This window comes from Excalfactoria chinensis, chromosome 6 (genome assembly GCF_039878825.1).
Source record: "Excalfactoria chinensis isolate bCotChi1 chromosome 6, bCotChi1.hap2, whole genome shotgun sequence".
Classification (NCBI taxonomy): Eukaryota; Metazoa; Chordata; class Aves; order Galliformes; family Phasianidae; genus Excalfactoria; species Excalfactoria chinensis.
In genome coordinates, this window is record NC_092830.1 from 10,543,242 (window position 1) to 10,566,233 (window position 22,992).

Consider the following 22,992-nt stretch of genomic DNA (forward strand, 5'->3'; position numbering starts at 1 on the left):
AAACAGATCTTTGAGAGAGGATACAGCTTAAGAAAGCAACATATTTTAACAGTTTCATGGGCAGGAGTTAGGCTAATCAATGTGACAGCCTAAGATATGATCTGTCTTGAATACTGTATATTCATAAAGACAGGAAATAGATGTTGTTGCATAACCCGTTACTGCCAACAAGATGCATTTTGAGAACAGAATAATCTGAATGTCTTCTAACTAAATTAAGAGTACTTAGATAATAAAATAAACTTTTAATTCATGCTGTTTTTGAACACATTTCTCTGTATATGAATTCACCGGTCCCTGTAAGTATGCCTGGAAGTATTTTGTCTGCAGATCTAGGTAATGCCTAAATTTACTGTGTGCTGCTGTAGCTTAAATAGATGTGTTTTTTATCTCCGTTGCAGATTTTCTGTACCATGCTTTGAACAAGAATAGTGCCCCTGCATGTATTAAATCAACAGCATGTGTTTAGCAACAAGTTCTATGGACAATCATAGTGTCAGTTTGCACAGTCCAGTTTGCACAGTCCAGTTTGCACAGTCCAGTTTGCACAGTCCAGTTTGCACAGTCCAGTTTGCACAGTCCAGTTTGCACAGTCCAGTTTGCACAGTCCAGTTTGCACAGTCCAGTTTGCACAGTCCAGTTTGCACAGTCCAGTTTGCACAGTCCAGTTTGCACAGTCCAGTTTGCACAGTCCAGTTTGCACAGTCCAGTTTGCACAGTCCAGTTTGCACAGTCCAGTTTGCACAGTCCAGTTTGCACAGTCCAGTTTGCACAGTCCAGTTTGCACAGTCCAGTTTGCACAGTCCAGTTTGCACAGTCCAGTTTGCACAGTCCAGTTTGCACAGTCCAGTTTGCACAGTCCAGTTTGCACAGTCCAGTTTGCACAGTCCAGTTTGCACAGTCCAGTTTGCACAGTCCAGTTTGCACAGTCCAGTTTGCACAGTCCAGTTTGCACAGTCCAGTTTGCACAGTCCAGTTTGCACAGTCCAGTTTGCACAGTCCAGTTTGCACAGTCCAGTTTGCACAGTCCAGTTTGCACAGTCCAGTTTGCACAGTCCAGTTTGCACAGTCCAGTTTGCACAGTCCAGTTTGCACAGTCCAGTTTGCACAGTCCAGTTTGCACAGTCCAGTTTGCACAGTCCAGTTTGCACAGTCCAGTTTGCACAGTCCAGTTTGCACAGTCCAGTTTGCACAGTCCAGTTTGCACAGTCCAGTTTGCACAGTCCAGTTTGCACAGTCCAGTTTGCACAGTCCAGTTTGCACAGTCCAGTTTGCACAGTCCAGTTTGCACAGTCCAGTTTGCACAGTCCAGTTTGCACAGTCCAGTTTGCACAGTCCAGTTTGCACAGTCCAGTTTGCACAGTCCAGTTTGCACAGTCCAGTTTGCACAGTCCAGTTGGCACAGTCCAGTTGGCACAGTCCAGTTGGCACAGTCCAGTTGGCACAGTCCAGTTGGCACAGTCCAGTTGGCACAGTCCAGTTGGCACAGTCCAGTTGGCACAGTCCAGTTGGCACAGTCCAGTTGGCACAGTCCAGTTGGCACAGTCCAGTTGGCACAGTCCCTGTATTTTGCTATGTGTTTTAATAAAAAGCATCTCTTTATATGTTCATTGTATGTGGGTTTCACATATTGCTAGTTGGTTTTTATATCGTCTTGGGAGAACTTACATAGGTTGATTGAAAAACTTACATTTTGCAGTTTGCAGACAAGAAGTCAGGATGGTGACGGTAACTGGGCATAAAGGATACTGATGTATCAACACAAGATTGTTTCCAAAGCTTTTTACTATAACAATCAATAGAGTTTATCTCGTTGCTACAATGAAAGCGAATGTAGCTAAAAGCAGAATGAAAGGCGTTCGGCTTCCCGTTACCTGGCTGCTGAGAGTCGTTCTTGCCACTGGGGGGCGTGGGTGAAGCCGAGCTCTGTGGCTCCAGGGGTGTCGTCCACCCGCCTGTAATCAGGTCCTGGGTGCGTGAGCGTTTGTGCTTTGCTGGCAGCCCGCGTGGGGTGACCGCCCCGTTAGCGGGCTGCGTTTCTGGGTGCCCCGGACTGGTGGGAGAAGGAGCCTCCCTCGGCCGTAGGGACGGGGGCTGCTCTGTAAGCCAGGGAGAAGCTGCCCCGGGGTCCCAGGCCCTTTGCAACGGAGGCGTTGTCTGGGGGTCCCCTGTAAGCAGGGAAGCTGTCTTTTGGCCGCTGCTTTTTGTGTGCCCGGCACCATTTGCCCGGACTGCCCGCCTCTGCGATCCCCCGCAGCACCGGCTGGAAGTCCGCAGTGAGTCAGTGAGGTGAGAAAAGCCGCTCAAAGCGGGTTTTGCCGTGGTGAATTGGGTTGGGGGACGCAATGAGGGGGGAATGCAAGGCCTTCCTTGGCTGGGTGGTTTTGACGTCGGGTTTCCCTTTTCCTTCTGGCGTTGGGACTTGCCGCACCGCGGGTCTGACGGTGTCGCCGCTGATGGTTCGGGAGCTGCTGCGGAAGAAAGAAGAAGCGGCGCGGAGGACCTGGCCGGCAGGAGCGAGCACGAAGAGGTTGCTGTCGATTATCGATCTCCTCGACTTAACTTTTGTCCTTGGAAGCCTCGGTTCAAGTAAGTGTTCTGCTCTTTTTAATTCCTTATTGCCACCATATACCTTTGAGAATAGAATTTATTTTCATGTTTTCTTGCAGCGATATTTGCTTTTAATCTCTGGCATGCACTGAGTTTTAGTTTTAAATGATGATTCTGGTTCTTTGAAACATCTTTCGTACTGTCTGAATTGTCAGCTACCCATTAGTTTCCTTTCTGCACCTGTCAGGAAAATCCAGTTATTGGAGCTGTGGATTATACTGGTCTGTTTTTTAGTTCGTAGTCGTGACTGATATGGCACAGCTCTTCCCTTAATCTCTCCCACGTCCTCTGTCAGGCAGGGTCTGCTTTAGATTTTCAGTGAAGTACGTTGCCTCACTTCCAGCTACCCTTTTGCTGAGCTTTTCTTCCGTTGCAGTTTGTCAGCACTGTCTGCCAAAGCTAGATATTTATTTGGATTTATGGGATGAATTGGGTACTCGGGGGTAATTATATTTGCCTGGTTCCCCATCTACCGTTTGTGTCGTTTTCTCATCTGGTGCTTTATCCTTCCTTTCTTTGAATGTGATTTTATTGGACTTTATACATTAACGTGGCCTTGATCAGTGGGCCTGTGTGTTTGCGTGACTGTTTCAGAAATGAGTCCTGTTGTATGATTCAGTTCTTCCTGGGGTGTCGCGTCACCGGAAGGCTTGCTTTGTAGGGCCCGGGACAGTATTTTGGGCAGTAGCCACGTGCACGGGGTCTGTTTCCAGCGATCCAGTGGTTGTAAGCGTGTGGTGTTTGGGTGGCCAACGGCTATAATCTTTTCACATATCTCATAGCTTGTTTAATGCTAGGAGTCAGACTATTTCTTTCTCCTCCCATTTTTGTCATGACCTCACTCCTCTTTGTCTTATCTTAAGAGCTCTCGAGCTCTCCTTGTTAAATGTTCTAGCTTTTGTAGGCATTTTTTCTTTTTGCTTATAGGTGACAACAGTTACAGGCACTGGTTGTTTGGTTGAACTGTGAGACTTAGAGTGACTGGAGTGACCGCAAGGCTAGTTGTGAGCTTTGTGGCAATGTCTGCGCCCTTTAGGTGGGTTGCAGTACCCACAGGTCCGTCACACAGCTTGAAGCAATCGCGAGGCCTGTCATAGGGAGCGGAGCAGCTGCAGGACTTGTCGCAAGGCTTGGAGCAGCAACAGGGCTTGTCACAGGAGCCAGAGCAACCCCAGGGCTGTAAATGCTGCAACCTGGCTGTTCTTCAACGTTGGGTAATCCTGCTTTGGTTTCAGTTTTTGGAACTGAGATTAAATTCACAGCTGCAGAAATCTAGATAGCAGTACTCAGTGCTTGTGTCTGTTGCCTAATGTACTCAATATTTTTAGAAAGAAGGAGAAAAAAAAAAAAAAAAAAAAAAAAAAAAAAAAAAAAAAAAAAAAAAAAAAGGTTGCCAAATACATAAAAAAAGAAATCAAGTTCCTAACTAGGGACGTCAGATGGGCCCTAGTTAGTTTCCATTTATCTCATGTACTTATGGAACAGATACATCTTCTAAATGAAGCTTATTAAGCAGTCATTCAATGTTGTTGTACTTGACACGTATCCTCTCAAACAGTTTATAGACAGTGCTTGTCAAAAGTCAGAAAGAACTTTCTCTTATATCCTCCTGTCCCTCTGATAAAAGATGAGGGAAGGGGGAAAATAATGTGCAGTTCCTTGTGTGTCTGAGGTATGTTGCACTGGGAGTTGGGAAGGCGAAGTCCTTGCTGATGTCCTCCTGTATATGTTTACAAAGCTATAATGGATCATTAAATTAGAGCTAGTGATAGGTTTTTAATTCCAGGTGGGAATGGTTTTGTTCATTTAATCGGATGTTATGCATATCAGAGATCAGGGATCTCTGATATTTTTTGGGGAATGTTAATAATTGCCACAGCACTGAGGCTTCTCTTCAGCATGTAGCAGTATGGGCTTTCTGTTTTTCCTTTTTTGTTTTGTTTTGTTTTGTTTGTTTTTTAGTTTTAAAGTATTGGGTTTTCTATTTGTTCAGCACATAGACAAGATTAATGTTGTCATTTTTCTGTTCATGTGGAAATTATGACCTGGAAGTGACCAAAACCACACGCAGATGACAAGTTCCCTGCAGTTACGAAGTAACCACATGAACTGATTTGGTGTTGTGATTTAGATTCAGTCATTATCTATCTCCATCTGCTTTAGTATTTTTAATCCTTTTAAACACTTGGCCTAGGTTATTCCGTGCAAAATATATATATATATATATATATATATATTCCAAAAACCCGTCAGGTTTATGCTGATAACCACTTTGTTTTACTATTGTTCTCAGTTAGTTCCATCAGATGTACTCTTCTGCAGTTCTGAACTTTAGAACTGAAATGCTAAAACTAAGCAAAAGTTGTAGAGCAGTTTGAAAAGCTGTGAACTTCTCTAAGACCTTTTAGATCCCATCTGTTAAAGGGCAGTTATTCTGCCTGGTTATTCTTACTGTTTCTTATCATTTAGGAATCTATTTGTACTTTTGCTATGACCAAGTCCACTTATCTTATCCATCCTATGTGTTTTCACGCAGGAAAGTCCGCGATAGTTCTTCAAACAGCACCTTTTGAAAGGTTTTGCCTGCTCCACCCAGTGTTCCGAAACACAGTTTTCTGAGTAGTAAAAGTCACCGTTCATTCCTCCATAGCAATGAATCCATCTCAGTCCTGAGGTATGTCTATTTCAGCACATAAGTTAATTTTTATTAACACGGGATCTAAAACAGAGTATTAGTCTGCTAAGGAACTGCCATTATATTCTATGTATGTATGCATAGTCTGTAAAGCATTATATTCTAGTATGTGAAGTCCACTGTTTTTCTTTCCTTAGCAATTTTCTTTCCTCTTGTGCTTTTTCTGCTTTTATAAGCAGGGTACTATTTTTCTGGAGACATTGACAGCGGGCGTTATTCAGCGCTCATGGAGAGCCTTCAGTTAACAGGCTTTAGCAGGGGGGTTGGAGCTTGACGGTCCTCAAGGTCCCATCCAACCCAAACTATCCTACGATTCAGTGTTATTATCTTATTATCAGATCATACTTTTCCTTACTGGCTTTTGGAGTTATTTATTTACATGTCAAATGATGTCTCCAATACAGACAGTAACAGTGAAATGACTCAGTGATGACTGTGTGGTACAGCTATATTTTAAGGAAATAGATTTGTTTACCTTATGAAGTACTAAAGTCTTGAATTTAGTAGTCAGATAATTATATTTGAACGTAATACAGCAGACGATTTTGCAGCCTGATTTGCCATCTCTTCCAAGGAAAAAGCAAATACTGGGAAGCGAGGGTTGTGAATTCAGCTTGTTTCAGAATAATCTGTTTTTTCAGCATTGCTAACTAGCGTTTTATAATGTGTTACATCCAGTGGATTTTAGTTACAGCCTATGAGCATTGCTTCTACTTCTTTTTTCAACTGATCTAGTGCAGATACCAGCAGGTAGGGTGGGTCAGATTAATGCAGGCGATAAGAAAAAGAACTGTTGTCCGGTATTGTTTGTTTAGTAGCTGTGATGTGAGGGAGGGAGGTCCATAGATATGAGAGGGTGGAGGAAGAACATGTTTGTTTGCAATATTTTTTATCTCTGTGTGAGAATACTGAGGAAGAGAGTGTCAGCTCTTGATGCCATAAAAGAAAACAGCTCTGTAGTGAAACTGCAGATGAAAGCATCTGTTTGGAAGGAGTGTGTCTACAGAGGTCGGAAGATCACAGCAGTTGTGAAGATCTTGCTAGCAGCAGATGGCTTATTTTCACATCTCATGAAGGAATCACTGTCATATCCAGGTTTCACTGAGGGTAAATCTTTTATTTATTTAGAAAATTCTAATGAAAATATCAACATATGCTTGATTCTTCTCAGGAGTTCTGTCCCTTTGATCATTTTCCATAAGGAGAGCACCTGTCTTTTCTGCTACTTCTTCCAGTTTTTACTAGGGAGCATCTGGACCACTCTGCTGCATATAGAACAATTACCAGGCAGCCAGTCATTGATAGGCTGTGTGCAAAACAGCAGTGGCTGTCCCAGTGCTGCCTTTGTAGTCTTTCAGAGCAACTAAAGTTTTCTTCCTAAATTTAGCTGCCATTCTGGTGAAGTGGGCTGGTTTCTTTGTGATAGACTTTACTTGGAAGTAAAGAAAGCTCTGAGGTTTTATTTGTAAAAGAGGTATATTGTGAGCCATGTCTTCAAATATTATTCCAGTACTGGTTCTAACCCCTGGAGCTGCTTAGCAAACTGAAGAAAATCCTGGCCTACAAAACACTGTCTGTGCTTCCTACTGAGGATTGCCACTGGGACTGTTTTCTGTTGCTCACTTCATGGTGGGAAATGTATTAGCAGTATAAGGATCTTTCTAAAACATTTGACTAAATAAAAACCTTTAGAATCATAGAATTACTCAGGTTGGAAAAGACCTCGAAGATCATCAAGTCCAACCGCATTTATGCTGCTTGTAGAGCTGTTTGCTGTGTGATTGTACATTGACTCTTGCATTCTTGAGAATACAAGCATCCACTTTGAATGAAATCCACAGGGCAGGAGTTCACAGAGCAAATCTCAGTCCCACTCTGAGAAAGTTGGATGCTTGACCAGATTTAACTGCTTTGAACCTTTTGTGCTTGAATTACTTGTAGAGAATGACATGTTTGTGTACAGTAAACTCCTGTGCAAATACCATGGTAATAACCAAACGTACTTTGCCTATTGAAAAAAGTGCAAGCTCTCTGGGAAACAGAGGTAAGAACTGTGGAGAGGCAGGAAAATGAAACAAAGATGCTCGCTCTCGGGGGTGTTTTCTTTTGTGACTTATTTTCTAGCAGTATAATAATGGGAGTGAGAAAGTAAGGCCTGTTTTGGAGGGGAAGATGGATCTGTTTTTCTTCTTGTCCTGGAGATCTATAACTGTTTTAATAGTTATTCTGCTGCTCCTTCTTATAAACAGAGCCATTGCCGAGATGCCAGATCTCTTGCTGTGTGAGACGACATATTAATTCTGAACTTACTGGAACGGGTTATTTAGCTTTGTACAGGTTGTTTTCCATGTCAGTGCAAAAAGATCTCTTTGTACATTCTATTCTCCTTCGGGATTATTTTTTGTAATGGGGAGAAGATGGAAGAACATCTCCTTGGACCCTGTCAGAGCTGCTTCTGGTGATGACCCAGAGAAGAGTGCCCAGAGAAGTATGCAGATGTATTCCTCAGTTCTGTCTCTGCCCCCCACCCCTCTTTTTCCTCTGGCTGGGTTCCAGAAGGTCGCATTTTACTTTGAATCCCTTGCTAGCAACGAGTGCAATCTATCAGAGCTGCAGGCTGGGCAGAGTGCTGAAAGAAGAACACGTCACAATATAGAAAGGATGCGTAAGGGAAAGATTGTTTCAGCAGGGCAGTGGGTAAGAAATAAAGAATAGAAAGTGTGCAAAATCTTCTGCTTAATTGAATGATGTTATCACTGCCTAACCTTTTTTCAGTGAGGAAATTTTCTGTCTTTTTTAATGCAGTGCAGGTTCAATCCTTTATTTATTATAACCCTTGCAGTTTTAAGAAACATGCCAGTCTTAATTTGCCACTTCTCGTAAGTAATTCTAGGAATCAGCATCGATCTAACACTGAGCTTTTCTTCTTGGCAAGTTGCTCTGCCTGAGTTATTCTGGCTGACTTTCATTCCCACAGCGTGCTGGTTCTTGAGAAGCAGCAAGTGCTTATATCTTCATTTTTCATTGTTTTCAGAATGCACATAAACTCAGCTTCCCAAGACGTTTTTCTCCTTTCTTCTTTAACTCTGATTCTTTGCCTAGTTCAGCCTCAGTTCAAACTGTGTTCTCTTTAAGTTCCCTAAACAAACAGCTCTCACACAGGGCAGAAGTTCTGACTAGCTTTTCCATCTGAGGGCCATTTCACCTGCTAATGAATCTGTGCTCCTGCCTGCCAGAACTCCTTGTCCCATGGCTGGTAACCACGCAAACACCTTGTCTGCATTCCCAGCTGCTAGCTCCTGTCTGTAAACCTAGGCAAGCACCGTCATCAGCTCCAAGTGTTGTTGTTCACCTTATATCATGTCTTGGCTGAGCTGCCATCTGCTGGGAATAGTAGTTCTGTGTGAGTCAGAGAACCACCCTGAAAAACAGCAGACTCTGAAATTACTGCTTTCGCAGATTCTATTGACTGTGGAGAGCTTTTGTATCAATGTGAACATGATGCAAAGATGGCGAGGGGGGTTGTTTTGTTTTGTTCTTTGAATAGTGTCATTCGAGTGTGTATCACACTTCTAATGTTGTGGCTGACAGATTTAGCATTGTGGGTCTGAGATATGTCTATGAATGTTTGGAACTGGGGGGGTTTCAGAAGAGAATTTGTTTTTTGTGAGCCAAGTCCCATGCTGGTTACTTATTTATGCGGGACACCGAGCTTGCATGTTAAAAGGCCACGCAACAGAAAATTAAGTGCTTGTTCTACAACTTTTGTGAGGGAAGAACTGATTCAGTAGAGGCAGAGTATGGCTGTTGCCTGAACTTTCTTCTTGTTTTGAAAAACCAACCAACCAGGAAATACTGGGGGGCAAAGAGGAAGAGAAACCTCTTCCAAACTCCGTGAACATTGCTCTGGACATTCTAAATAAGTGTCATTGCAGATATATATATATATATATATATAAATCTCTGCTTTTCTGGATTGTAGCAGCTTGAGTCAGTCTGACATCTCTGATGTATTTGAAACTGACATCATTGTATTAACAGGGTTGCTTTGAACACATTCAGTATCATTAAGGATGTTTACGTCTCGCTTTTGCATAATGTCATATAGTCATCCTATCTACGTGTGAAATGGCTTGCACTGTCACCTAATGCACTGTGCTTACAGGTGTGTATGTATATACGTATAACTTAAAGGTTATATCCTAAACTCCCTCACAAACATGGTATCAAAAAGTAAGATTGTTTTATGTCTCTTCTAATGGCACTATTTAAGTCATTGGACTATAATACTGGTAAGTATATCTCTTGAACATTTCACTGTCTTATTTTTAGTATCTCTGGCATGGCAGCATTGATGGACTAGAAAACTGAAATTTGTTAGACATAATTTACTTCACTTCCAGGTAGAGATGTAAGAAATTAAGGATATGTTGTCATATGGTTACAACTCTACAGCCAAAATCACTTCATCTTTCTGAAGCTGACTGCACATTCAAACTCAGGCAAGTTGCTTAAACTCTCTGCTTTCATTAGCCTTGTGTCATACAATGGGGAGCTGATGGCCTTTTGCTTCTCCTGTAATCTCACCCAGCACACAGAGCAAAGTGACTGAGGAGGTGGGGTGGAAGTCCAGGTGCACTTTACAGGAGAGCCATGGCTGTTCCTGTGCAAGAGTTCTGATGGGGACCTGTTAATCTGTAACCTTCAGGCTTCTGCACAGTCCAACAGAACACTCAAGCATTCTGTTGGACTGTAGAATAGGCATCTGATAGAAGACAAAGCAAGAACTGTATTTTTTGACAGTAAAAACTGACATGTATGTTGGGGAGCTGGTTTCCATAAGAGAATGCATAATTTAGAAACTGTAAATTTCATAGTTTGCTCTTTCAGACCAGATGTCAGAATGTATAGCAAAGTTAAATATAAGGAAATTACTTAATTACAAGTGATAGCTTCTGTTGAATTTCTAAATCACCTTGGATTGCATCTAGGAAAATGGAAAGTAAACTAGATTATTATAAGAAATAGTTTGCAGAGAAAAACCAGTCAAAGGCTGACTTTGAGTACTTTCAAATGGATATAAGGTAAAATGCCACAGCATAAAGCAAGGGATGAGTTATAGCCAGTGACAATCCCTATATATCATACTGTAAGCTTATCTTCAGTTTTGTCTTAAGTTCATTCTTTCTCACTGTTACTCCTTTCAATCACCTGTAAGAAGAGATGTTTTTTTACTGTCATGATAGTAAGAGTGAGCCTTTTGGTATTTGTAATGGCTTCTGAGATATTACAGCAGCAATCAATGTAAAACTGAGCATTAGGCACTGTCTATGTGCTTTCTTGGTAACTTATGCAGTTTCTTTATCGATGTTTCCGTAATAGTTGCTCTTATATAAGTAGACTTCATAAAATACTAAGAGAGGGGGAAGAGAGGAGGGGGAAAGATATTTTGGCCTGCTCTTTACCATGGCAAAGAAGAAATATCTGTGTTTTGGTGAAATTTAGAGCATCCTTCACACAGTGCTGAGTGGGGCAGTATAAAGTTGCTCCTGGCAGTAAAAATAAGTTGGTTTGTCAGTTGGTTGAGTTCTCATTATGACAATTACTATCCTGAGCTCTCTTTTCAGAAATGGCAAGTTATTTAGAGTACAAGTCTAATTAAAAGAAATAGGGTCATGATTATTAAATATATGTTGCATTTTTTTTGGAAAAAACTTTGGACCTATCGTTGCTTTTTTGTATTTTTTTTTTTATTCTTAGTTGAGAAACGTTAATTTTAAAGCTCTTTGTATATTATATTCTTCAATACACTTAATGAGGAATAACTTTCTAACAATATAGCAAGGCACTGTAAAAACTGAGGTCTGTAATGGCACTTTCAGGATGGTATATGACAGCAGTAAAATATTTACAGTCACATTTTTCATCCTTGTGATAGTGGTATATTGATTATATACAACAACAAAGCGGTAAGAAAGGATCAAGATTTTGTGAAGTACTTTATTTACTCAGCCTTCATATAATACTTACTCCCTTTACTCAAGAGCCCTATTCAGTCATTTAAATGTCTTTTTCTTTTCTTTTTTTTTTTTTCCTCACATAATTTCCATGAGGTTATGTAAGCTGGTTTCACATCAAGCCACTCTACTTATGGAAAACTTAATTAGCACTGCCATGCTGGAGGGGGAAGAAAAACAATCCCACCTGGCAGTTGGTCTGTTTATTCTTTTCTTGTTCGCTAAAAGTTGAATGTTATGTGGCTGTCAGAACTTGGACCAGCGGACTGGAGGTTTGATTTGTTCTGTGGGGAGAGTTCACCTTCAGAGGGAAAGGAACAGTCATGAAATGGAGAATGATGGAAAACCTTTGCAGAGGAGAACTTTCATCTTGACTCCAGTTGAACTGAGGCTGCCTTACAACCTTGAATGTGAGAGTTTATATCTTTTCCACAGATAGATAATAGAAACAAACCCTGTAACTTTGGATGTTTTCCTCTTCCAGATGAAATCTCTCTTCTTTTTGGCATCTTACAAAGGTCTGATAGTTTTAAGCAACCACCTGAACTTTGAACTAGAGCTATGAGCATCTTTAGGTGATAACTTTGTGTCTTAATTTAATGGACAACAAGGGGAAATGAGGATGTTTAAATATGCCATATACTTACTAGGAGTAATGTGCAATGTTTCCCACTTCATTTGTCCTAGTGAGTCACGAAAGAAAAGGAATAGAGAGTAAAGCATGAGATTAAATGCAGTAGCTATAAACTCAAGATATGAGAAGGTGTTTAAAATCAATTTATTTTATTGAGCATAAAAAGTACACCTTGACATCTGCCAGTGAGATGAAAACTATGAAAAAGAATGTTGTACAAAACTGGTTACAGCAACTTCACTGCTTTAAAGAGGTTCTTAAGGAAGTCAGTTTTTAGCCAGCTGTAGGATATACAAAGTTTAGTGTAGGGCTTCCACTGATCTTGAAAGTCTATAGCACTGCTAGGAAAACTGTGCTGTCATTTTAGATCTCCCACAAAACCATAATTTAATTGGCTGTTATGCAAATAGAAAATATCATCAGGAAAAAAAGGGTGGCATGCACGGACTCATTGAGTAGAACTGCTCTGTGTTTTCTGGAGAGACGGCTGACACAATTCTCCAGTTTCTCTGAGGCCTCCTGGGCTGCAGAGCAGCACTTGATTAGAGCTGCCAATTCCATTCTGAAGCTGGTCAGCATATGTGTAATAGATGCAAGCTATTTGTTAGCATATGCTGGATGTTTGTTTTCCTCAGAGATTCTGTAGAGTATTTTAGGAAGATTTTCTTTGAAGCCAAAAAGAATAATACCAGCTTAGAAAACCTTTGGAATTTGCACTGCAGAAATAAGTGTCTTCTACTTCCCATTCGCTGGTGGTAAGCAGCAACGAGGCAATTTTTTTGAAAATACAGGGTAAACATGATTTTATTTAGCTTAATATTTTGTTTTCAGGTAACACATGTATATTGCACTCCTACAATGTAATGGGACTCTGGAGGCTCCTTAGTAACTCTAGAGAGATTGCATACCAGTGTTAGCATGGGTTTCGAATGAATAGCACTATATATTTTATATAAGGCATTCTTCAGGATGGTGATGGGTGTGAGTAGTGGATATTATGAGCCTAGTAAACTGTGTAAAAGTTAACAATTTTAACTTGAAATAGGAAAAAAAAGTAACAGATACATGAAACTTAATTCTTGCAGGAAAAACAAACAAACAAACAAAAAAAAACAACAAACCAAAACAAAAAACAACTTTGTTTCATTCATAATCAAATTGCTTTGACCCCCAAATTATTATTCATTTGTGTAGATTTATTCCTGTGTTTGAGCTTTTGGAACTAGGGAACCTTAACTAGTTTTCATTGCATTGAGCTTTATCATGCACTTCAAAAGAACTGTAGTGGGTATTGATTTTTACCTATTATGTGTACAAAAAACTGTAACTATGGGAATTACTGTTTGCAAATAGGCAGAAAGAAATGTTTTCCCTGAGAAATAAAAAGCAAATGAAAGGGATGGAAATGACCTGCAATTTACTGAGGCAAAGCATAAAAGAATCCAGGAGATCTAATTGCTAGCAAAGACAAGAGCTCTGTTCCCACTTATGACCTTGCTTGTTTTCACTGTTATTCTTTATTGAATCTTCAGTGTTTGGCTTCCAAGAGTTTCTGAAGATATGGGATAACAAAGTGAGATTTAACATGGGTTTCAAATATCATTTGATGGATGGAAGTGATTTGCATTGCTTTGCTTAACACATCAAACACATATTTTTGCTTAGTTTCTGAAAAATAGAAACACAGAATTATAGTATGGCCTGGGTTGAAAAGGAACACAATGATCATCCAGTTCCAAACCCCTGCTATGTGCAGGGTTGCCAACCACCAGCCCAGGCTGCCCAGAGCCACATCTAGCCTGGCCTTGAATGCCTCCAGGGATGGGGCATCCACAACCTCCTTGGGCAACCTGTTCCAGTATATAGGAACAGCACAAACAACAAGCACAACAAACAGAAATGGCATATTCAGTTTTTAGGAAAATTGAATGGGAATTTATTCACATCATGCTATTTTGAATTGCCAGTGATGCAGTATACCAGAAGTTCTGCCATATCTATTGATTATGCTGGCAGATGATTAACCATTACAAATAATTGGGTCAAGAAAGTCCACTGAAAAATTCTCCTGCATACTTTTCAGCTGACATTACTGATGCTTTATCTTAGAGGGAAAATCTTAAGGGCGAAAAATCCATTTTCAAAGATTCCTGCTTCATGCATTAAAATTGGTCATATACATTTACTTTGTGTGTGTAAATTTAATGAAGCTCCAATGTAATGTAAATTTATGCCAAAAGGTAAATTGTATTATATATATATATGTAGAGAGAGAGGGAGAGAGATCCTGGAAGGGGATGAATGCTGCATTTTGACTGTGCAAGGCTTAAGATGATTGTACTTAATTTTTCTAGTGTCAGTTTTGTAGAATCTCTTTCTGTTGCTTGAAAGAGTATCACGATTTAAGAGCGCGACGTGTGATCTCCTCAGAGTGCCTGCAGGGAGATCCCAGTCTGGGTTTCTGTTTCTGCTGTTAAAAAGGAAATTTAGTGGAGAATATCTTCATGCGGGAGGGAAACTGACTTGGCAGGAAGGCAGGAGAGGTCCTGTTCAATAGAAAAGCAGCCAGCAGGGAAAAGGTGGAAAACGAGCACAGGTCGCAAGAAAAAGCCCACTATGCTGTGTTGTCCAGTTGCTATGAATAGCTCCTCTCCTCGTGCACCTGTGTTCATGCTCGCACCACAAGTGCTGCCCTGCTCGTTCAGCTCAGTGCTTCCCTGCTGTGCGGGTGGAGCGGCACCCAGTGGTGGGACACAGAGCACCTGCTGGCACTGCCACGTGCAGCGAGCCCACGTGGCTGCAGCGCGAGCGATCCTGAACTTGTAGGAAAAGTTAGCCTGGAGGATGTATTGCTTACAAACTCCCGGCCTTGTTTGTTTGTTTGTTTTCATTGTTGTTTTTTTTTTTTCCTCCTGCTTCTTCCCCAGCGTTTTTTAATTTATTTTACTTTGTGCTTTAGAAAGCCAATGGTCAGATTGGTTCCGGGAGGGCGGCAGGGCACGCGCTGCAGGCATGCGGGAAGCCTACAAAGTGCTGGAAGGTTCCAGAGCGCTGGGGCTGCCGCCAGGGGGCGCCACGGGCGCGCTCGTGCTGCGCGTGAGAGCGTTGGCTTGCTGCTGCCTTAGCTCTGCCCTCACAGCCGGGCTGAAGGGAGGTGAAGCGCTGCTTGCTGTAGCAAAGCGTGCTCGGTTAAATTCTTCCCTTTTTCCTCAAGCAAAACGGATGTCTGATGGAGAATGTATAAGTCTGAGTAATGCACGTGGCCGTGCATCGCAGGTGAGAAGGATTTCTCTTGAATTACTATCCTAAGCCTGTTTTCAGTGTTGGCGCCGTGCTGCAGCTGGCCAGTAGGCTCGGCGTCACTCCTAGCCGTGTTTTTATTGCCACTCAATTAACTCTAAGGTAATCGGGTTTACTTTCTTGTTTTTAAGTGCAGGTTATCTCGTTTGTGATGGATCATCTCTGAACGAATGTGAAGAATTAATTGCATAATAAACTAGCTCTGATCTGGGTATAATTTAGTTACACCTGTGCTGTGGGAACTCTGTGCAGAATTTCTGCATTAGATGTAGCAGCACCTGTATCTTAACCTGCTTTAATTACAGAAGTAGCCACTTGCTATTGCAGTGTAAACTCAGATGATGCAGTGTGATTTTTGGACCAAAAATCATGAGTGTATCTTTGCATTTAATTCCAGCTACTAGGAAACAGCAAGGACTGTGGTACAAATACAGGGCTATGTATGCTGCAGTGCTTTCTGTTTGGGTAACAGCATCACATGGGACAGTCTCATGGTGTCATCTTATTTGTAGTGCATATGTTACCTCAGCAGGAATTAAATTCCCAGAAAATAAGAAAAAAGCAAAATGCAGACTAGAATTAGTGAGAACGCAGTTCTGAAAGCAGTCATTTTTGAAATTACCCAGTCATCTGTAAAAATTAATCAGCCTTTTTTTCTTGTTACGTGTTCTTTTGCCTGTAAGAATGCTCATCTCTTGCCTTTCCGGATGCATCGTGTTTTGATGTCTGTTGTAGTATCAGGTGGTGATCTGGTGTTATTTCCAGTTGATAGAAGGGGATAAAGTGGTTGTGTAATGCATTATTATTATAAAAAATGCACAAACGTGCCCATTGAGGTTCCGTGCAGCGAGGAGGTTCTGGGGGTGAGAAGTTTGTTCCTACTGAACAGGCACAAAAGAGTGAATGTATCGTCACAGCAAGCGCCATTTTGTTTACTGTTCATGCTGAATAATTGCATGCACATCAGAAATTGCTTTCTCGGTACTGTTACATGTAGTTCAGCTGTGACCTGAAAACCCTAAGACAGGTAAGTGGGGCAGGGTTGACTCCGGCTAACAGATGTGGTATGATTGTCCACAAAGGAAATATCAGTAGCAAGACACTTAATAGTTGGAGGTGCTGTGCTAGAGTAACGAAGAGATTATTTGTCACATAGTTACCACAGTGAACAGGTTCTCCAGTTTTTTCAGCTTCCATAGCTCTCTGAGTATTTGACTTTCTGAAACAGTTGAGAGCAGGGGAGAGCACAGAACCAGGCAGTGGGGTGGTGGAACTGCAGTGCTGCTGCCTGGTTATGATACCCATGTGGTTGGCTAGCTAAGAACAACTGGTTAAATATGGTCCTATGGCAAATAATTGTCTGCTCTTTCTTCTTTACAATCTTAACAACACGTACAAGCTTCCTGTAGTGTTAGTTCTGCTTCAGCAATTGAGTACCACTGCATGTGTGTTTAGAACACGTTGTTCTTGTAAGGTGTCTGTGCTGTGGAACCATCCCTCCCAAGAACGGAACCGGCTGCTAGACTCATTTAAAGTTCAGAAATAGTTCACAAGTTGAAACTGTGTAGGTAGTTGTAAGCCATTAAAAATAAATGTGTGAAACAGTTACTGACTTCAAACAGCTAAAATTCTTTGAGACTTAAGCAGCCAGAATCTGATCTTGTGTAGAACAATGTGAAGATTGTAATATTTTTTATTTATTTTTTTTCCAGTGAAGACTGGCTGTCACGTACATAAAGCTGATGTGCTGAATAGCCCAAGTTTATAGAAGGCAGGAGTCTGCTCAGTGAAGTGGAAGTAGAAGTACCTTCTTGATATATTTCAAAGCAATTATTGGAGTTTTTCTTAATTTTTCTACACTTTTCAATTCCGGTAACTGGGGACTTAAACTGAACAGTTGTGTGCAATTATGCCATAGCACTACCCAATTAACCACCCAAGGTAGCACAGCTCCCGAGTATATTGAAATGATACGTCTCAGCAGCAGTCCACATCCGTTAACCAGGGGGCTGTAGCATTGTTCCTTTGGAGAGGCAAATCCATTTTATGTTGCCTGTGTGCTGTTCTAAAGAACGGGATTTTTCTTTGTGTCACGTGCTCATTCTAATGATGAGTCTATTTGTGCCAATTACTTGAGACTATGAAGTCTTTTTTCTGTTTTTCCCTTGTGTGGTGTGTTCCTTCTTTCTCCCTAGTGAAAGTACATTTAGATGGTGCCATTTCAATTCCTTTTATCATCTGAAACAGCATTTGGCTTCATGTGCTCTTCTCCAGCAGTAACCAAATTGCTTTGTGCTTGTTCGCTATCTTGGCCCAAGTCTTCCTTCTGATTGTGTGCTTGGGGTGGTTGTACTGTCATCAGTTTCGTAATGTCCTGGCCATGAGAAAAGAAAACTGTTCCTTCAAGGTTGTTACATGTGCCCACTTTTAACTGATTGATCTTATTATTTTCAGCAGCCCTAGAAACTTGTAGTGCAAGTATTTTGGTATCAAATGATAAAAGCAGTGTCCCTTTAGTTTTCTCCAAACTATGCTGTATCTTGTTATCAAGTTCTCATTGTATCTGGGGTCACCAAGGGGTATTGTCAGGTGACATTGCCAAAGCAGTCATCTCTGGCTGTGGATCGCTGTCAGCAAACACTGCAAATTTGATTTTCCGTGTGGCTGAGCAGCATCAGCTGGCTTTTGTCATTATTGCCGGAACCATTTACAGGCATCAAGGATAGCACTGGCTGCGTTCCATTGCTGGCATTGGAACTGTTTCCTGCTATTGCAATTCTTCAGTCATTCATCCTCACAAATGTTTCTCCACCATGCGTATTGAAACAGCAGCAATGCAAAGCACCATTCCCTACTGACACTGCAGTCTCTTGTGCAACAGTTTTGAGAGCAGTTCCTGCTTGTTTCTCATCACTTGCAGAATTGTGTAGGATATGCCATCCTTGTCTGTTGTCAGCCTCTGGTAGTGACAGTCTTCCACACTGTTAGCAGTGTTCTTAACACTTTTCAACTGGGAGAAAAAGCAACTGATTCACTAGAAAAATCAGGGGCTTCTGTGGTGGATAGATTGCCCATGCATTTCCCTGTGAAGAAGCTGAGATTCCATCCCATCTTTTTCCCTCACCTAGATTTTGCTCCTTTATGTTCTGGAGGTGTTTTGGGTTGTAGAGAGACATTTGGTTTTGTGCTAATATCAGATAGATATGATTCCAATTTTCATAATGGAGATGGAGTGCTCACATCTGTGCAGCGTTCCTCTCACTGATTACGGCTGATGCATTAGGAAAGACTGAGTCTTAGAGGTGTTGGGACTGTTAAGAGAATAGGTGGTCTGGTGAAATTGCCTTTCCATTCAGCTTAGCTTTTGCATGGTGGACTGTTGAGACTTGTTTATCTGATGAAGCTTAAAGTAAATGGACAAACTGACTTCTTTTGTGTTTTTTCTTCCATCTGTCATCACAGAAAATGTTTATGACAGATATAGAAAAGACTTCCTGCATTGCTTTTCCAGCTTACTTTGAGTTGGAGTGCATGCTATTGACTCAGTGTTGCTACAAATAGTGTTCTCTAACAATTTAATAAGTCTTACATAAGAGATTAAATTGCTTTAATTGTCAGAGAAAATCATTCTAATTGATAAATATTTTGATTTCCTTACTCTGTTTTATTGTTGACAGGGTGTAGTCTTAGATGTAATCTATTTTAGCATTACAATTTTGCAGCCACCATCAATAAACCTGGTTTCAAAGGGGGCATGTTTGAGTATCAGTTTATTATGCCTTAGATGATGACTTTTGAATGGTCAGTGCAAAAGCCTTTTTTGTTTGTTTTGTTTTCCCAGCAGTGAGTGATGGTAAGCTATTAAGGGATATTAAATCCAACCTACCTCACTAGTCACAAATCTGCAGAATCTCAGCATTCTGCCACCACTTCAAAGGAAAGAATTGAGAAGTAGGCACAAAATCTGTGTGTGCAAGCAACTCTTCTGTGATTACTCATCAAACTTCTGTTAAGTCAGAGTCTCTGGAACCCTTTGCCCTTTCACTTTTTGCCCTGGTCAGAGAAAAGCCATTCACTGTTAGCAGGATTGTGGTAGTGCTTTGTGAAACTATAATAATTTGAGGCCAACAGCATTGGTTTTAGAGAGCTACTGTGGCAAACAATAATTACAGGGATTTTGTTTGTTTTCAAATAATTATGCAATGGGTACATTTCTTTTAGAAGACTTTTTTTTTTTTTTTTTTTCTTCTGTGTATTGAACTTCATGCCTATAACAGCATGTCAGTAAAATCATTCAGCTTTTGTAGTGCTCTCCTTTCCTACACAAAACTTAGCATTGTAATTACATGTACTTTAATGGTTCCATTAGTGAGAGAGTGTACTTTGTGCATTCTGGTACAGTTTAACTATCTTGTACATTGGGACTGCAACATGAAGTACTCAGAACACCTCTCTCTTGCCTTCCACCCGTTGCAGGTCACAGGCAGAATGTGTTTGCATATCATATGAATAGTGTGTCTTTGTTGGCATGAAATTCAACTGAGTAAAGAATGCTAACTGTCATGATGTGTGTAGCTCAATTGTGTTTCAATGGAAAAACTGGTGTAAGGTAAGGTAGAGGCCTTGGAGTTCCTGTTTTATAGCTGCTGCTCCTCCTTGTGACCTGGGCTTGAAATAGAATAGCTCCCATCTTCCAGCATTTACTACCAAGATATTCTGCTTCTATGTAGAGGGAGGAGCCATCTTGTCTTTTGAAGGAGCTTCTCCAGGGGCTTTTGAAGCCATTCCAATAGTCCATTTATTGTTGCCTTCTTCATTGAGTTTCCTGTATATGTAATTCAGTGATCTATGCAGAAAATGATGTGATTAATTTGAGAATATTTGAGTAGAAAGGTTCCCATTTCCCTTCAGTTGGCTTTAGGTCATAAGCATACAGCTTTCTTTTGATCAATTGATCAAGCAAAGCAAGTATTTCCTCTTTAATGTTTTAATAGATGAATTAAGAGCTTTGATTATTGCAAGATTAGCATGACAATCAGCTTTGAATATTGATTTTAGAAGTGTATTATTCTTTTAATGTAGCTACACATCAATGAATTTCATTAAGTAGTAGTTGATCTTACAGGTTGGCACGCAAAAAATGTATATATGAAACAAGCTATCTTACAATGACAAGTAATGCTTTTGTGCTTTATTTTGCGACCTAATAGATATAGTCCTGGAAGCAGTAATTGATGGAATTCCTTTAAATAAATAAAAAGAAAAAAAGCTCAATAGGGAAAGAAAGCAGAAAGAAACAAAATGAGTGCACTTATTAAAACTCAGGAAACTACCAGTTGCCACCAGACATCTCTCAGCAGTTTGGTGGGTGCTTAGAAGCAATAGCACTGCATCAAACAGGTTTCATATAAATGGTGACTAGTGAAATATTCATGTTTGCTTATGGTGCTGATAGAACTTTTTGCAAAAGCAAAGTGTGAATCGTTGTAGTGTTCGTTTCTCATTAATGATCTCATTAACCTATTTCTTTCTTCATCAAAGCACTTCTTACTAAACAACATTTGTGAATATAGGGGGCTGTCTTCTGTGCCAGCAATATTTTAGCTGTTTTTAACTCACTAAATATAACTGTTTAGTGTAAGTTCTTGTGTATGGACTTGGGAGGTTGCAGTGTTGCACAGGGTTCTAACCAGGCATTCAGGCCAGCAGTACTTCTTACAGAACTCTTTTATGGGACTAAACAGCCTGTCTTCTTTACTAAGTGTTTTGAGAACCGCATTGCATCACATTGAATTACATACTGAACAGCACAGCACTTCATTCTCCTTCAGTCTAGCAATTTAAGTTTCATACTGCCATGAGTTTATAGCTCAAACTTCAGTTTGAAATGTTTGGAAGTGTTAGTTTTATATTTTGTCTTCCTCTTAAAATGTTTTTCTGTCACAGATATTTTACTTCTGTCCCTCTTCATTGCCTTCAGCCCAGAGATGTCATTTGGAAATGAAATGAATTTAGTTTTTTCCACTTGAATCCTGTGATAGGTTGTAACAATCAGTCTGTACAGACAGTGCGCGATTCAAGCATCAAAGGAGGCAGTCAGCCAGACACTGATTTTTTTTTTAAAATCTAAAATCTGCACTATGAAAAATGGATAATTCCTGAATAGTGGTGAGATTAGATGAAGACCAGAGAGCATAATTGTCTTTTGCTGAGTTTATTTCTGAAACGTCACCATGAGGTTGTCAGGGTGAAACTGATTGCTTCCTAAAAGAAGCTTTCCTCAAAGTCAGTGCGAGGGACAGGATGTTTCAAGCGCCGGGAGAAACCAGAATGAGTCTCATTCTTGTAAGCATTCTTCAGACACTTTTCTTATATGCTCATGATGTCATAAATATTTAAATACCTCAAAGATTCATTTAGCAATAGGAAAGCCTTCTTGGTAGGATTCATTTCTCCCTGGATGTTAGCTTTAAATATATTTTACTCAATTTTTCATTGTTTAACTCAACATAAACAAACGCACACTGATAAACCAAATGGTCGTCCTCACGAAAGGAAGACATGCTGACTTTCAGCATAACCAGAAATGAATACAGTACTATCATTGGGCATTAGGTTCAGTATTTCAACAAACTGGGGAGTTACGTGTTTCTTGGGCTTACAGTTGTTTGTTTTTTTTTTTTTTTCTTTATAGAGCTGAAGAAACTCAGTAGCTTTAGCACCATGTCAGCTTTGTTGAGAGATACATCATACATAGAAGTTGTGGACCCTAGCGACTAATCCCGACTAATCCTTATTTTAGAATGTATTTGTCTGCTTTCTACCATGTTACCTCTTGATTAGTTTCTTGTTTATTGTTTTATTGAGTAATATTATTAAGCATGAAGTATTTATTGAACTGCTATCTTTAATAATTAAATTACCATTCACTTTGAAGTATCTGAAGCTCTCAGGTGAGATATGCTGCATCTAAAACAGGTGCCAGTAGCTTCTACTGACCCTCATATCAATGTCAGAGTAATTTCTAATGGTTGTAAACTTTCTAAATTTAAAATCATATTTTAGATCATGCACTGATTCTCACAGCAGAATTTTTAAAAAATACATTTCAAAATACAGTTTGCTGAAGAGATTTTTGTAGGAATGAATCCTGACCAAGTACAATAATCAGAGATTATTTGTATATTGAAGTAATAGCTCCAAGTTATTACTAATCTGAAAAGCACTATGCAGGATGTGGGGGTGGAAACTCTTTTAAGACTGTGATGCATTTGCAGTCTGTTAATTACAAGATGCATTACTCACATGAAGGAATTATGTACTGCTGTCCATCATTCACACTTGCTGCTTTAAAGGTACACAGCATATCCATCATATCTGTATATGCTTTACCTATTCAATTATAAAACTTCACAGAAACTCTTGTATGTGTACTATTAAACACAACTACCATGCATACATTAATCAGTTGGTGTCATCAGTCCAGCAAAAGTTTATTCATTGTGTGTTTATATGGTGTTATGACATCTAAATTTACAACTTTATTAGCAAGCCATAAAATCAAAGAGATGTGAGGTGATGTTCTTTGTAGTGGACCGGCTTTGGTAAAATGCAAAGCCCAGATCCGTTGTCTATGTTTTGCTGTTGGCATTATTTTAGGCAACTAATTACTAAGAAAGAAGGAGTTAAAGGATGGTATTAAAATACCAGAATTTAACTGTGAAATATAAAGGAAG

General features: G+C 40.3%; 1 protein-coding gene across 3 annotated transcripts in view; it reads left to right on the forward strand.

Moving 5' to 3' along the window:
- The first annotated feature begins 1,930 nt into the window (after positions 1 to 1,930).
- LOC140253683 (uncharacterized) overlaps positions 1,931 to 22,992 on the forward strand; it is a 228,630-nt gene continuing 207,568 nt past the window's right edge. The window contains exons 1-2 of one of the 3 annotated variants that reach the window (XM_072339421.1): positions 1,931 to 2,589; positions 5,147 to 5,284. The gene's annotated coding sequence lies outside the window, so the exon portion shown is untranslated. The remainder of the gene's footprint in view (positions 2,590 to 5,146; positions 5,285 to 22,992) is intronic. The other 2 variants (XM_072339420.1, XR_011903946.1) reach the window with 2 other exon arrangements.